Below are 17445 nucleotides of genomic sequence, written 5' to 3'. Positions count from 1 at the left end.
ACACTTGAATGCTAGTGACCTTTTTTTTTTTTTTTTTAGCATTTTCTGATAACATGAAATACATTGGTTTAAATCTTTATTATAAAATCACACAAATGCCAAACATGGTGTTGCACATCTTTAATCTCAGCACTTGGGAGTCAGAGGTAGGAAGAGCACTGTGAATTTGAGGCCAGCCTGGGACTACATAGTGAATTCCAGGTCAGCCTGGGCTAGAGTGAGACTGTTCCTCGGGAAAATAAAAAAATTACCCAACTGCTTGCAGGGTTTCTTCCCATCCCCTCATTCAACAAATATTTCCTTAAGAGCCACGTGCCAGGCTCAGAGTGAAGAGCACTGCACAAAGCACACCATCCTCTGACCTCAGGGAGGCTACGGGGAGATGTCTATCCTCTACGGCCATCCCGAGACTCTGCTGCAGGAGACAGAGATAACATGTTTATTGTGATTACCTCAGAGGTTTCATTGTACCTTTTGTTATGGGGCTTTATGTTCACACAGGCAAAATAGAAAAAAGGGAGAACCGAGGAAAACTTTAATTCAGATAGGGCTGGAGAGATGGCTTAGTGTTTGGGGTGCTTGCCTGCGAAGCCTAAGGACCTGGGTTCAATTCCCCAGTACCAATGTAAGCCAGATGCATTGGGTAGCACATGTGTCAGGAGATTGTATACAGTGGCTGGAGGCCCTGGCATGCCCGTTCTCTCTCCCTTCTCTGTGTTTCTTTCTTTCTTTCGTTCTTTCTTCCTTTCTCTCTCTCATTCAAATAAATAAAAATAAAGAAAATTAAAAAACAATTCAGGTAAACTGGGTGTGATAACACATGCCTTGAATCCCAGCATTTGGGAGGCAGAAGTAGCAGGGTTGCAGTGAGTTCAAGGTCAACCTGCAGCTACAGAGTTCCGGGTCAGCCTTGGCTAGAGCAAGACCCTACCTTTAAACAAACAAACAAAAAAACAAAGCAAAACAAAAAATGAGGATCGTCCTTTACTATCCCATCTGAATCTGAAGTCATAGGCAGGACCAATGCTGCTAGGCCTCTGGTGAAGATGTGGGAAAATAGTACCTATTTTTGGTAAGTAATAGGTGTGTTACAAATTGGCTTTCTCTTTCTTTTTTAGAGGTAGGGTCTCACTCTGGCCCAGGCTGACCTGGAATTTACTATGTAGGCTCAGGGTGGCTTCGAACTCACAGTGATTCTTCTACCTCTGCCTCCCGAGTGCTGGGATTAAAGGTGTGCGCCACCGTGCCTGGCGCACCATTGCGTCTGCGACCCAGCAGCCCCTCAGCCCGGTGGAGGGAGGGAGGGAGGAGAGAGGCTCGCGCAAGGCAGTACTGCAGGCAAGCGGGGATGTGGGAGGGAGCCCAGGCTGCAGGGCATCCTCGTCCCTTAAGTGCAAGTGCATGAGGGAGCCTTGCGCAATGAGAACTGGGACGACCTGTACGGCCCGAGAAGTTTCTAGGCAAGGATCAGCAGCCCTCTGGAAGTGAGGGAGAAGGTGACAAGGTAGAGGCTGCCTTGAAGAAAGAAGTAGGTGACATCAAGGCTTCTACAGAGATGAGACTAGACAGTAGAGCCGATAATCGCATTTTCATCAGGACACGTGGGATGGAACCTGAGAAACTGCTACCTCATATCTCCAGGATGTGAACAAAACCAAGACCTAAAGAAGACCTGAGTAATTCTACAAATGTTGCCAATCTCAGGCACGGGCAAAACCTTCTTAGAAGATATGGGAACAAATATGCAGAAACATTTTTGTGGAGTCCTTGTTTAAAGCTTCAAACAAGGTGACATTTGAGATTGTGTATAAATTGTAAAATAACAGTCTCATGAATAGGGAAGGAGTTACCAAAGAGTTGGCCGAAATAGTGAGCATCCTCAATTCAGAAACCAAAGTGGATCTCACAAATCCGCAGTACACAGTGGCTGTAGAAATCATCAAAGCTGTCTGTTGCCTGAGTGCTGTGAAAGATTACATGCTGTTCAGAAACACCCTTGGGGCTGGAGAGATGGCTCAGCAGTTAAGGCACTTGCCTGTGAAGCCTAGGGACTCAGGTTCGATTCTCCAGTCCCCACATAAACCACAAGGTGGTACATGTGCCTGGAATTTGAATACAGTGGTTAGAGGCCCTGGTGTACCCATTCTCTCCCTCCCCCCCCCCCCTTCTTAAATTAAAGTAAAAGAAAAAGAAAACTTCCAGGAGGTAGTGAAGAGTGCTAAAGACCCATCCTACCCAAAGCTGGGCAATGGGAAAGAAGCAAAATTGGAACCTGACAACAAATTGAATCAAAGTGATCCAGCAGAGGGCTGGAAAGATGGCTTAGCAGTTAGGCGTTTGCATCTGAAGCCTAAGGACTCTGGTTCGAGGCTCTATTCCCCAGGACCCAAATACGCCAGATGTATAAGGGGGCACATGTGTCTGGAGTTCGTTTGCAGTGCTTGGAAGCCCTGCTGCGCCAATTCTTTATCTATCTGCCTCTTTCTCTCTCTATCACTCTCAAATAAATAAATAAAAAAAAAATAAACAAAAAAAAATGATCCAGCAGAAAGGAAAAAAGAGAGAAAAAAAAAAAAGAGCATAAAGAGAGAGAATGGACACACCAGGGCCTTTAGCCACTGCAAACAAACTCCAGATGCATGCACCACCTTGTGCATCTGGCTTCTGTGGGTCTATGTGGGTCTTGGGGAACTAACTGCTAGGCCATCTCTCCAGCCTACAAATTGATTTTAAATGGAACATAGTTTTATGTTCCTATAAATTGCCATGATAAGCTTGGCATTCTATCTTTTCTCTGGGCTTAAAATATTGAGTTGGAACATTGAGAGGCAGAAGTAGAATTGCTGTGAGTTTGAGGTCAGCCTGGAACAACAGAGTGAGATCCAGGTCAGCCTGGGCTAGAGGGAGACTCTACCTTGTTAAAAAAAAAAATCCAACAACAACAAAAAAACACAAGAAAGAAAGTAACTTTGAGTGGGGAAAAGACTCATACATAAACTAGGAGTAGAGAGATGGCTTAATGGTTAAGGCACTTACCTGCCAAGCCTACGGACTCAGGTTCAACTCTCCAGGTCCCATGTAATCCAGATGCAAGGCAATGCAAGTGCGCAAAGTCGCACGTACGCACAAGGTGGCACACGCATCTGGAGTTTGATCACAGTGGCTGGAGGCCCTGGCGTGCCAATCCTCTCTCTCATGACACTCTCCCTCCCACTTGCCCACTCTCGCTCTCTTATATAAAAAAAAGGCTGGTCTATTGGGCTTACCTCAAAAAGATAATAATAAAACAAAAGACAGTGGGGAGATGGCTTAGATCTCATGTAAGCCAGATGCACAAAGGTGAGGCAAGCACAAGGTCACACACGCCCACTAGGTGGTGCAAGCATCTGGAGCTGAATTGCAGTGCCTGAGGCCCTGGCAGGTCAATTCCTCTCTCTTTCTGTAAAATTAAAAAAAAAAAAAAAAAGGCTGGAGAAGATGGCTTAGCGGTTAAGGTGTTTACCTACAAAGCCAAAGGACCCTGGTTCAATTCCCCAGGCTCCATGTAAACCAGATGAATAAGGGGGCACATGTGTCTGGAGTTCGTTTGCAGTGGCTGGAGGCCCTGGAGCATCCATTCTCTCTCTTTCTCAAATAAATAAATAAAAATAAAAAATATTTAACAAAAAGAGGGCTGGACAGATGCACAAGGGGGCGCACGCGTCTGGAGTTCGTTTGCAGAGGCTGGAAGCCCTGGCGCGCCCATTCTCTCTTTCTCCCTCTATCTGTCTTTCTCTCTATGTCTGTCGCTCTCAAATAAATTAAAAAAAAAAAAAAAAAAGAGGGCTGGATAGATGGCAGTTAAAGGCACTTGCTTGCAATGTCTAATGACCTAGGTTCAATTCCCCAGTACCCACATAAGCCAGACAAAAAGTAACACATGCATCTGGAGTTTATTTGTAATGGCAAGAGGCCCTAGCATACCCATTCTTTCTGTCTGTGTCTCTCTGCTTACAAATAAATAATTAATAAAAATATTTAAAATATAAAATAATTACAGTCAGACATGGTGGCACACGCCTTTAATCCCAGCACTCAGGAGGCAAAGGTAGGAGGATCTCTGTGAGTTCAAGGCCAGCCTGGGAGTACAGAGTGAGTTCCACATTAGCCTAGGCTAATGAGATCCTAACACACACACACACACACACACACACACACACACACACACAAAAGCAGAAATAAAGAAGAAAGGAAAGAAAAAGAATTATAGAAGCAAGAAAAATTCTGGTTTCTACATTTTTGGGAAAATTTTCAAATACAGGTAGAATACAAAATGTTTGAGTTCTTAATAAAAAAATCTAAACCAGGTCCTAAACATTTGAACAATATCCAGTAATTACAAGTAGTTGGCTTACAAATATCTGACTCACATTCTAGATGTTGTTTATAAAGTCAGTAGCACTCCCAACCTTGATTATCAACAATGATGATACAAGATTATACCACAAACCTACTAGTTCAGACTACCAGAACTCACTGGCACAGAGAAATACAATTAAACCTTTTTTTAATGCACAACATAGTTTCAAACAAACTTATTAGTGACAAGCGAACAAACACCAGCCCACATCTTAAGCCTTCCCCACAGAGCCACACGGCCCATCCAGCACATGTGTTTATTGTGTTTTGAACATGATCCTGTGTCTGCCCTCAGCTGTTTTCTTAATACAGTCACTCAGCTGCAGAAAAAACTTACATCGGGAGGATCCCCAGGAATGCCGAAGACTCTGGAAAATCTACGACTGAGGAAATCTTCACTTGAAGAACACAAATAGAGAATTTCCATACTAGTAGCATCAGATAACATTTTTTTTCTTTGCTATTTTTCCATATGATCATAGACTTTCATTTTCTAAAAGAAATTGCTCACATATACCAAAATTTCAATAACATTTGCTTAAAGTTTATAGGTTTATATTGAGTGAATGAATCCCTTGTAGCATCAGAAGAAAAAAAAATTCTGCCTGTCTTTTTGAAGATGAAAGTCATGTACATATCTTCCAAACTTCTGTAATGAGAAAAATTTTCATACCAGAGACAAGTGAGACTGTCCAAAACAAGAGACATACAGATATGAGAATGACAATGAAATCCTTACGTTTGTCTTTCCTCTAAACCATCTTAGAAATGTTTTCCTGGGAAAACGAAAAACATTTTCATTCTCAAAAAAAAAAAAAAAAAAAAAAGAGAGAGAGACAAAAGAACATTTTCCAAAACCAAGCAGAACATCTGTTTAAAGACCTGATCCTAAACAGTGACGTTGTAGTTACCTGACTCAGGAGAGGCACGGGCCCTTTATCAATCAACCAGGATCATCTAAAGCCCAAATGTCACTGCCTGACTAGTGCCAGCCTCCAAAGTGGCAGGAAGGAAACAAGATCCTGGCCCGCCGGAGTCCTGAAGGGTATTTACAGGGCTCGGCTGCCGGTCCAGGGACAGCGGTTTAGAACAGACTGCCCCTTCAGCACGGCTTTAATAACTCCGTCCGCCTGCTGTCCTCAGCCTGGAGGCGGGTGGGGGTGGGGAGTGACCACCATGACTAAGGGAACACACTCCTCATCTCTTACTCCAGATGAAGACGATGGTAAGAAACAAAGGGCAGGGAATTTACAAGATATCCATGCACAGGAGGTGTAAATTGCTTATTTGGTACAAAAATGGAGACTATGGTTAATGCATTTACTTGGTACATGGGGGGAAACAACCAATTATAATAATTCTTCATATTGGCTCCTCCAGTTTTAGGGTAAAGTGTTACTGAATGGTTTGGATAAAAACACTAAGAAGAGAGGAGCCGGCTGGTGGCTCACGCCTTTAACGCCAGCATTCTGTAGGCTGAGGTAGGTGCATTGCCATGAGTAAGAGGCCAGTCTGGCCTACTATGAGAGTTCGAGGTTAGTATAGGGTTGAGTGAGACCCTGCTTCAAAGCATGTGCACACACACACACACACACACACACACACATGCACGCACGCACACGCACACAGAGGCTTCCTTTATTCGGGCTTGTGGTATGTAGAACATATCAAAGTTTATACTGTCTAAAAAGTATTATTTTCCAAGAAAAACAACCTGTTCCTAGAACTTTCTAAAGGAGCATCCTGGAGTTGGGAAGAAGAAGGGATTAATTGGAAGGGGACCTGGGGGAACAGGTGGCCTGGGGGGACAGGGGGCGGAGACCAAGAGAAGGTAATGGGAAGGGTTTAAATTTAAAAAAATCTTTAGGGGGCTGGAGAGATGGCTTAACCCTTAAGTCATTTGCCTGCAAAGCAAAGACTCTCGGTTCGAATGCCCAGGACCCATGTAAGCCAGATGCTCCCATTATCCCTCGCTCCCCGTCTCTCATAAAATGAATGAAAAATAAAAACAAATAAAATAAACAAATGAAACACACTTTCTCAGATCAGAGTGTGGTGGTGCGTGCCTTTACTCCCAGGACTCTTGAGGCTGAAGTAGGAGGATTGCTGTGAGTTTGAGGCCGTCCTGGGCTACAGAGTAAATTCCAGGTCAGTCTGGGCTAGAGTGAGACCCTACTTCAAAAAACCAAAAGATGTGGTGGCCCATGTCTATAATCCCAGCACCAGGAGGGCAGAGGTAGGAGGACTACCATGAGTTTGAGGCCACCTTGGGAATACAAAGCAAATTCAAGGTCAGCCTGGGCTAATAACTCTATACCTGGAAAAAAAAAAAAAAAGTATGGCTATGCCAGGCATGGTGGCGCACACCTTTAATCCCAGCACTTGGGAAGCAGAGGTAGGAGGATTGCTGTGAGTTCAAGGCCACCCTGAGACAACATAATGAATTCCAGGTCAGCCTGGGCTAGAGTGAGACTCTACCTTGAAAAACTAAAAATAATTTTTTTTTAAATTTTTATTTATTTATTTATTTGAGAGCGACAGACACAGAGAAAAAGACAGATAGAGGGAGAGAGAGAGAGAATGGGCGCGCCAGGGCTTCTAGCCTCTGCAAACGAACTCCAGATGTGTGCGCCCCCTTGTGCATCTGGCTAACGTGGGACCTGGGGAACCGAGCCTCGAACCGGGGTCCTTAGGCTTCACAGGCAAGCACTTAACCACTAAGCCATCTCTCCAGCCCCTAAAAATAATTTTTAAAAAGTATGGCTTCGTGGTTAAAGGTACTTGCTTGAAAGATGGATGGTCTGGGTTCGATTCCCTATACCCACATAAAGCCACATGCACAAAGTGGTGCATGCATCTGGAGATCTGGAGTTCATTTGCAGGGGCAAGAGGACCTGGCCCACCCATTCTCTCTCTTTTCTTTAAAGTTATTAAATAAATAAAAATAGCCAGGCATGGTGGCACACGCCTTTAATCCCAGCACTCAGGAGGCAGAGGTAGGAGTATTGCCATGAGTTTGAGGCCACCCTGAGACTATATAGTGAATTCCAGGTCAGCCTGAGCTACAGTGAGACCCTACTTTGGAAAACCAAAAATAAAAAGCAAAAATAAATAAATAAATAAAATATTTAAACCAGGCATGGTGGCCTTTAATCCCAGCACTTGGGAGGCAGAGGTAGGAGGATTGCTGTGAGTTTAAGACCACCTTGAGACTACATAGTGAATCCAGGTCAGCCTGGGCTAGAGTGAGACCCTATCTCAAAAAAACAAAACAAAACAAAAAAGCGAAAATAAAATAAAATATATATAAAAAAAAAAACAAAGAAGGAAACATACTTTCTCTTATGGTCAGTATTCTAAAGGAATACCAAGGTGGCTCCGTGGTATAACGGATAGTGCATTGGACTTCTAAAGGGACCCTGTGTAGGGCCTTAAGTTTTCTAAAACCAATTTTGAAATTCTTTGCTATGATTACAAATAAACGAGAGAGAGAGAGAGAGAGAGAGAGAGAGAGAGAGAGAGAGGGAGGGAGGGAGAGAGAGAGAGAGAGAGGGAGGGAGAGAGAGGGGGAGAGAGAGAGAGGGAGAGGTGGAGAGATAGCTTAGCAGTTAAGGCACTTACAGATGAAGCTTAAGGACCCAGGTTCAATTCCCCAGTAACCATGTAAGCCAGATGCACAAGGTGGTGCATGTGTCTGAACTTTATTTCCAGTGGCTAGATGCCCTGGTGTGCCCATTCTTTCTCTCTTTTTATTTATTTATTTATTTGAGAGCGACAGACACAGAGAGAAAGACAGATAGAGGGAGAGAGGGAGAATGGGTGTGCCAGGGCTTCCAGCCTCTGCAAATGAACTCCAGACGCGTGCGCCCCCTTGTGCATCTGGCTAACATGGGACCTGGGGAACTGAGCCTCGAACCGGGGTCCTTAGGCTTCACAGGCAAGCGCTTAACCGCTAAGCCATCTCTCCAGCCCCCATTCTCTCTTTTTTAATCTGCCTCTTTCTTATTCTCTCTCTCTCAAATATATGTGTATACATACATACATACATACATACATACATACACATATGTATGTATGTGTGTGTGTGTGTGTGTTAAATATATATATATATATATATATATATATATATATATATATATATATACATATATATATATATATTTAAGTCCAGGCATGGTGGTGCATGCCTTTAATCCCAGCACTTGGGAGGCAGAGGTAGGAGGATCAATGTGGATTTGAGGCCAACCTGGGACTACATAGTGAATTCCAGGTCAGCCTGGGCTAGAGAGAAACACTACCGCAAAAAAACGTTGATCCAAAGGAGGGAGTTCATCTTGGTTTTTATATGCGTTGGTGGACAAAGAAGTTGTGAAAGTTCTTATTCTGGGCTTACGGACTTGGTATCTATTTGACAGAAAGAAGAGAATAGAAAAACAGCACCTGGGGCAATAGTCAATGGTTCTTGCTTGCAAAGCCTATTAGCCTGGGTTCAATTCCCCAGTTCCTATATAAAACCCTGTGCACAAAATGGCACATGCATCTGGAGTTTACTTGTAATTACAAGAGGCCGTAGTACACCCATTCTTTCTCTCTCTCTCTCATGGCCTAGTTCTAAAATAAATAAATAAATAAAATATATTTTTTAAAGTAGGATCTCACTTTAGTGTAAGCTGACCTGAAATTCATTCTGTAGTCTCAGGGTGATCTTGAACTCATGGCAATCCTCCTACCTCTGCCTCCCAAGTACTTGGATTAAAGGTGTAACCACCCTGCCTGGCTAACAAAATATATATATATATATAAAATACTGAGCTAGAGGGAGACCCTACCTTGGAAAACCAAAAAAAAAAAAAAAAAAAAAAAAAAAAATAGGAAAACAGAGTTGGGTGTGGTGGCACATGCCCTTAATTCCAGTACTTGGAAGGCAGAGGTAGGTGGATCACCAAGAGTTTGAGATCACCCTGAGACTACATAGTGAATTCCAGGTCAGCCTGAGCCAGAGTAAGACCCTACCTCCAAAAACAAAACAAAACAAAAAACGTAAAATAGCACATGACCAACTTTAGGGCTATACACACACACATGGCTTAATAAAGCTGTTTGAAACAACCAGGGATAAGACACATTTCTGAGATGGTATCATCTTATTACATATACATTATTATGAAATTAGTAAATGAGATACATGGTATGAACTTGCTGGAAAAGAGAGAAGAGTATAAAGTTACAGTGTGGAGAAAATTCAAAGGGAATTTATATTTTATATTCATTTTCACTATATTTAAGTTCATATTTCTACTGGTATTTATTTGGATCTCTGGTGTTTTACTTGGCTTAGTCAACTTTCTATCAAATAAAGACAGCGTAAGCCAGTCGTGCTGGCGCACGCCTTTAATCTCAGCACTTGGGAGGCAGAGGTAGGAGGATTGCTGTGAGTTCGAGGTCATCCTGAGACTACATAGTGAATTCCAGGTCCAGATCAGTTTAGGATAGAGTGAGAACCTACCTCAAAAAAACAAAACAAATAATAAAAAAAAATAAAATAAAGGCAGCGGAAGAGCTGCAAAACCATGCTATGTGATTGCATTCATTCCACTCGTGTCCAGGTTGCTCGTCATTCCAAACTGAGAAGGGTTATTTAAAGTCCAGTCTAAACAAAGTCTCCTGGTCCAAGGTAGTTATCGTGTGTGTTAATGCTTTCCCTCGCCTTTCGTCTGCTAGTCTAGGGAGCAAGCTGTCATTCAAAACTTCAACACCAAAACTTATGACAGTGGAACTAAGATGGGGATAAATCTACTCGTAGTCACTGGCCTGGCAATATTGTGCAAGTTTAATCGAGAATAAGAGAATATATATATCTAAAGATACTCACAGTGTACCTCAAAAATATGTGTAATTACTATGTGTTGCTTTTTTTTCAGGGAGGAAGGATTTTTTAATTAATTAATTTTTTATTAACAACATCCATGATTGTAAGCAATATCCATGGTAATGACCCCCCCACTTTCCCCTTTGGCACTCCACTTTCCATCATATCCCCTCCCCCTCTCAATCAGTCTCTCTTTTATTTTGATGTCATCATCTTTTCCTCCTATATGATGGTCTTGTGTAGGTTGTGTCAGGCACTATGGGGTCATGAATATGCAGGCCATTTTGTGTCTGGGGGGAGCACGTTGTAAGGAGTCCTACCCTTCCTTTGGCTCTTACATTCTTTCTGCCACCTCTTCCGCATTAGACCCTGAGCCTTGGAAGGTGTGATAGAGATATCACAGTGCTAAGCACTCCTCTGTCATTTCTTCCCAGCACCATGATGCCTTTTGAGTCATTCAGGGAGGAAGGAATTTTTGTGTGTGTGGTTTTTTGAGGTAGGGTCTTGCTGTAGCCCAGGCTAACTTGGAATTCACTATGTAGTCTCAGGGTGGCCTCGAACTCACGGTGATCCTCCTACCTCTGCCTCCCAAGTACTGGGATTAAAGGCATTTAAAGACAAACTCCAGACACAAGCCTATTTTTTCTTATTTTGGTGTACTTTTCATTTATTATTTGTCTACTCAACTAGGTAAATTCTTTGAGTATCAGTGCCATTAAAAAAATTTAGAGCCAGGTGGTGCACACCTTTAATTCTAGCACTAGGGAGGCAGAGGTAGGAGGATTGCCTTGAGTTCAAGGCTACCCTGAGACTACATAGTGAATTCCAGGTTAGCCTGGACTACAGTGAAACCCTACCTTGAAAAACCAAAAAGAAAAGAAAAAAAAAAAATAGGGTTGGAGAGATGGCTCAACGGTGAAGGCATAAAGCCTAACAACCCAAGTTCAAAACCCCAGTACCCACATAAACTCAGAAGAACAGTGATACATGCATCTGGAGTTCAATTGCAGTGGCTGGAGGCTCTGGTACACCATTCTCCCTTTCCTGGGCTTGGTGGCACATGTACACCTTTCATCTCAGCACTTGGCAGGCTGAAGTAGGAGGATTGCTGTGAGTTTGAGGCCAGCCTGACACTAATTCCAGGTAAGCCTGAGCTAGAGTAAGAGCAAGAACAAGATTCTACCTCAAAAAAAAAAAAAAAAAAAAGCCAACAATTCTAACCTCAAGCGACATCACAAAGTAGGCAGGTAATAAATATTTGTCTGGCATGCCATAAAAATGATGCAAATAAATCCCAGGACTTGGGAGGTAGAGGCAGGAGGGGCAGAAGTTTAAGACTGGCCTCAGCTACATAGTAAATTCAAGGGTAGCCTGTCCTACATGAGACCTTGTCTCAAAAAAAGAAAAAGAAACAGGAGGGCTGGAGAGACACCTTAGCAGTTAAGGCGCCTTGCCTGTGAAACCAAAGGACCAAAGTTCAAATCCTCAGTACCCACATAAGCCATGTGTACAAGGTGGCACATGCATCTGGAGTTTGTTTGCAGTGGCTAGAGGCCTTGCCACACATTCTCTCTATCTGCTTTCTCTCTCTCAAATAAATAAATGAATAAAATATTTAAAAAAGAAACAAAAAAACATGGAAAAATGATGCATTCATTATGGTTGTTACTGATTTTTCCCCAAATTATGTTCTCAATTCAACATATATTTGCATTTATTATGTGCTAAGAGATCACATGGCCCAAAATATCTGCACTACTTGATTGAATTGTCTTTAATGGTTATGTGAGTTAACACAGAAATACTATTAAGAATTAAGGGCTCAGGGCTGGGGAAATGGCTTAGTGGCTAAGGCATTTGCCTGCAAAGCCTAAGGATCCCAGTTTGATTTCCCTGGACCCATGTAAGCCAGATGCATAAAGGGTGCATGTGTTTGGGGTTTGTTTGCAATGGCCAGAGGCCCTGGTGTACCCATTCTCTCTTTCTCTCTATCTGCCTCTTCCTCTCTCTCAAATAAATAAATAAAGAATTAAGGGCTAGAGAGATAGCTCAGCAGTAAAGGCACTTTATGCAATGCCTAATGATCTAGGTTCGATTCCCCAGTACGCATGTAAGGACAGATGCACAAAGTGGTACATGCATTTGGAATTCATTTGCACTGGCAGGAGGCTCTGGCATACCCATGCTCTCTCTGGTACACACACACACAACTAAATTCACACGTGCACATTTACATCTTGTCCAAAACACCCATTCTATCAACCAAGACGCTTGCTTGCTGTTGGCATTGTCACCTGCTGGCACCAACTCAACCTGTTTCCAGGTCCTGAATGGCCAGTGCCAAGGAGCTGAGCTGTGATGGAGTCGAGTCAGCAGAACCAGGGGAACTTCGGGTGGTTTCCTCTGCACAGGAGCCCACAGGCAGCAGCCTGCAGAACTTTTATTAGAACAGCTCTGTGTACAGGGCTCATGCAGAGTTTATTCATACAGCGGCTTAAACAAAACCAAGTAGCCAGCAACTCCTTATCTCCAGAATGGGAGACACTCTGGCTAACTTGAGACTCTAGGTGAATAGTAGGCTCCCTAACCACAGAATACAGATCACAAACTGTTCCCAGCATTTCAGGATAAGCACAGATGTCTTTATTCTCAAAACATGGTCTCAGCAGCATCACAAAGTGTCCTGCAAACAGAAAGCTTTTACAACAACAGGCTAAAAGCCCCCTACGCTTGCAAACCTGCCAACCCAGGTTCGATTCTTCAGTAAAGCCATGTAAAGCCAAATGCAAAATCTGGGGTTTGTTTCGAGAGACAAGAGGCCCTGGTACACCTGTACTCTCTCTGCTTGCAAATATATATATAACAGGTAAAAACTTGCATAAGGCTGGGCATGGTGGCACACACCTTTAATTCCAGCACTCAGGAAGCTGAGGTAGGAGGATTGCTATGAATTCCAGGCCAGTGTGAGACTACATAGTGAATATCAGGTCAGCCTGGTCTAGAGCAAGATCCTACCTTGAAAAGCCAAAACCAATAAATAAATAAAATAAAACTCCCTGGCATGGTGGCACATGCCTTTAATCCCAGCACTTGGGTGGTAGAGGTAGGAGAATCGCTGTGAGTTCCAGGCCAGTCAGTGAATTCCAGGTCAGCTTGGGCTTGAGCAAGACCCTACCTCACAAAAACAAAACAAAACAAACAACACACACACACACACACACACACAAAACCTCACATAATTTCTATCAGGGGCTTAACCATTTGTGACCAACTTTAGACTGGACTGACTTACTGAAAACCAGATATTCAAAGTGAGCCACTTAGCTCTGTCGTGACACTAGCTGAGCCTAGGCCAGCATCTACATCAACCAAACTTTACATTTGTTTTCATACTTACGGTATAACCATACAACATTATCCCCATTTTACGGAGGATGAGACAAAAAAAATTATATGCTACTGTATTTTCTTTTTCTCAAACTCACCGATCTGAAAAGGTCTTCAGAAGTCCACTTCACGATTGCCCAAGGATGCTATGTCATTATCTTCTTTTTATAGAGAAGGAAATTGAAGATCAGAGAAGACATTTGCACAAAGCCTCTCAGGGCTGTGATTCACACCCAAGGTGTACAGAACGCCAAAACCCAAGCTCTTCTTCTCGCCACCACCAAGCTTCCTTCCAGAGGCTCTCATGCTTGTTATAGTGCATTCAAGAATCAATTTGGGATCCTGGCGTGGTGGCGCACGCCTTTAATCCCAGCACTCAGGAAGCAGTGGCAGGATATCTTGAGTTCAAAGCCAGCCTGAGACTACATGGTGAATTCCAGGTCAGCCTGGGCTAGAGTGAGACCCTACCTCGAAAAACAAAACAAAAACAACAAAGCACCAAGCTGAGTACAGTTTGTACCTGCAGGCCCAGAGATGTGGGAGGCTGAAGCCGGGAGATGGCTTGAAGCCAAGATTTGAGATCAGACCAGGCAATATAGTGAGATCTCTGTCTCAAAATAAATAAATAAAACAAACAAAGCAAAACTGCTGACCTTGAAACTGGTCTTTATTGTGATTATTTTGTGCGTAGAAAAGTTAAGAACAATGTGGCAAGTAAGTTTAAGTCAGTAGTGAACCCCAGGTTTCCAAACTTACCTTACTGATTTAGTTTAGTGAAAAGCTATTTTGCAGAACATATCACCCTTTGTCTATTAGCAAGACAGAACAATAAATGTGTGCCAATTTAAAGCAGTCTTTTATTTATTTATTAAAATATTTTTTATTTTTATTTATTTATTTGAGAGAGAGAGAAAATGGGTGCACCAGGGCCTCCAGCTACTGCAAAGGAACTCCAGATGTATGCACCACCTTGATCACCTAGCTTTATGTAGGTCCTAGGGAATCGAACTCAGGGCTTTTGGCTCTGTAGGCAAGCGCCTTAACCACTAAGCAATCTCTCCAGCCCTAGCCTTTTATTTATTATTCTGCTTCTGTCTTCCAAATGTTGGCATGGGAAATGTAGACCATCAACCCTGACTTATTTTTTAGTTTTTAATATTTTATTTTATTTATTTATTAGAGAGAGAAAGAGGCAGATAGAGAAAATGGCCATGTGAGGGCCTCTAGCCACTGCAAATGAACTCCAGATGCATATACCACCTTGTGCATCTGGCTTACATGGGCCTGCAAAGCCTAATAACCCAGGTTCAAATCCCCAGTACCAACATAAAAACAGATGCACAAAGTGGCACATGCATCTGGAGTTTATTTGCAATGGCTGGAGGTCCTGGTGTGCCCATTCTCTCTTTCTTCTCTTTCTCTCTCTCTGCAGGGATTAAAGGCATGTGCCACTGACCTGGCTATTACATAGATTTTTCTTTTTCAAGGTAGAGCTTCACTCTAGCCCAAGCTGACTTGGAATTCACTATGTAGTCTCAGGATGGCCTCAAGCTCATGAGGATCCTCCTACCTCTGCCTCCCAAGTGCTAGGATTAAATGTGTGCTCTCTCTCTCTTTTTCCTGAGGCAAGCCCAACAGACTCACCACTCTTTTTTTGTTTTTTTGAGAAAGAGTGGAAGAGAGAGAGAGAATTGGCATGCTGGGGCCTGCAGCCACTGTAATTGAACTCCAGACATGTGTGCCACCTTGTGTGTGTATGTGACCTTGCACATGCATCACCTTGTGTGTCTGGATTACATGGGATCTGGGGAATTGAACATGTGTCCTTAGGCTTCACAGGCAAGCACGTCAACTGCTAAGTGCTCTAGCCATCATTTCTTTTTTGTTTTGCTTTGTTTTGTTTTTTTGAGGTAAGGTCTCACTCTAGCTCAGGCTGACCTTGAATTCACTATGGAGTCTCAGGGTGGCCTCGAACTCATGGTGATCCTCCTACCTCTGCCTCCCGAGTGCTGGGATTAAAGGTATGTGCCACCACGCCCGGCTCTTTTATTATTATTATTTACTTGAGAGAGAATGGGTACACCAGGGCATCTAGCAAATGAACTCCAGACCCATGTGCCACCTTTTACATGTGGCTTTACATGGGTACTGGGCAATTAAACCTGGGTCCTTTGGTTTTGCTGGCAAGTGCTTTAACTGCTAAGCAATCTCTTCAGCTCTACATAGATTTTTTAAAAAAATTTTGTTCATTTTTATTTATTTAAGAGTGACAGAGAAAGAGAGAGAGAGAGAGAGAGAGAGAGAGAGAGGAAGGGAGGAAGAGAGGGAGGGAGGGAGGGAGGGAAGGAGGGAGAGAATGGGCACACCAGGGCTTCCAGCCACTGCAAACAAACTCTGAACACATGTGCCCCCTTGTGCACCTGGCTAACGTGGGTCCTGGGGAATCGAGCCTCTAACCAGGGTCCTTAGGCTTCATAGGCAAGTGCTTAACTGCTAAGCCATCTCTCCAGCCCTCTACATAGATTTTTTTATGAGAACTTAATTGAAATAGAACCACATTTTCTCCTCCTCTCCCTACTCCTCTTCATCCTCTTCTTCTTTGGAGACAGTGTCTCACTCTAGTCCAGGCTGACTTTGAACTCCAGATGATCCTACCTCAGCCTCCCAAGTACTCGGGTTATAGGCATGAGCCACCACGCTCCATTATCATTATGAGCAAGCTCTTATCTACTTTGTCACATTCCATGAGGCGTTAATATACACTGAACGTCAGTCTATTAGACAGACAATTCAGGATCATGGAAAAAACTAAGAATTTTCCCACTTTAGCAAAAGTCTCCCCTCTAAATCACTTATGCTGAACAATAGTTTTGTTACTCTATGTTGAATACCACACATGGGCAAACGTCCTTTTAAAAAAAAAATAGATTGGATAAGGATAAGATATTCACCAACACCCCAATCACAATTTTCTTGTCATAAGGCGCATGCCACAGAGTGGATATACTGCTCTGATATTTGTCACCACTCTATTTGGCTGAAGAAGTCTTGTTTGATACCTGTGTTGTCAGATCAAATTATAATTTAAAGCCTTTAGCTATGTTTAGCGCCTTGGCAGTGGGTGAGTTTAGAATTTAGATTTCAGAAGCAGATGGTTCAGGAGTGCAGTAAGGAGACAGCTAGCATTTTGCCTGGGTCTCCTTTCTTTGAGTCTGAGTTTAGTTGATGGCAGGGGTGTACTGGACCAGATGTAAATGCCCTGATTCACATCTCTAATGGAACAGTACCCCACCTTACCAGACTCATCACTCTTGGCACTAATTGGCATTGTCGTCGTCAGCCTCAGGAGAGATGCCAAGGATGGAATCAGTCTGGAAACCTGACCTGTGGTGGCTGGGTCTGAGTCATCAGTCTAGGTGGCCCATTCAGCCTTTGGCCTTTCCCGAAGCTCACAGCTCAGCGCAACTGCGTGCACCCCAAAAAACAGACTAGATGATGTCTATTTAATAGATGTTTTTACTGACATTTGCTGACCCCTTGCTAGGAGCCAGGCATTGTTCTAAGAGTATTAACAGCTATTCACAGCACTCCTATGAAGGAGTCACTGGGATTTTCCCCTTTCAAGTTTTTATTTGTTTATGTATGTATTTACTTATTTACATTGGGTCTCACTGTATTGCCCAGGCTGGTCTTGAATTCTGGGTTTTGTTTTTATAATTTTATTTACTTAGTTGAGAGAGAGAGAGAGAGAGAGAGAGAGAGAGAGAGAGAGAGAGAGAGAATGCATGTAC

At 43.1% G+C, this 17445-nt stretch overlaps 1 pseudogene; it reads left to right on the top strand.

Annotated features, from left to right (window-relative positions):
* The first annotated feature begins 382 nt into the window (after positions 1-382).
* Positions 383-4785, top strand: LOC101597109 (annotated as a pseudogene).
* Positions 4786-17445: the final 12660 nt, after the last annotated feature.

This window comes from Jaculus jaculus, chromosome 18 (genome assembly GCF_020740685.1).
Source record: "Jaculus jaculus isolate mJacJac1 chromosome 18, mJacJac1.mat.Y.cur, whole genome shotgun sequence".
In the NCBI taxonomy this organism is placed as follows: domain Eukaryota; kingdom Metazoa; phylum Chordata; class Mammalia; order Rodentia; family Dipodidae; genus Jaculus; species Jaculus jaculus.
The sequence above is the reverse complement of the archived record's forward strand: the minus strand, read 5'-3'. Positions and strand labels throughout refer to the sequence as shown.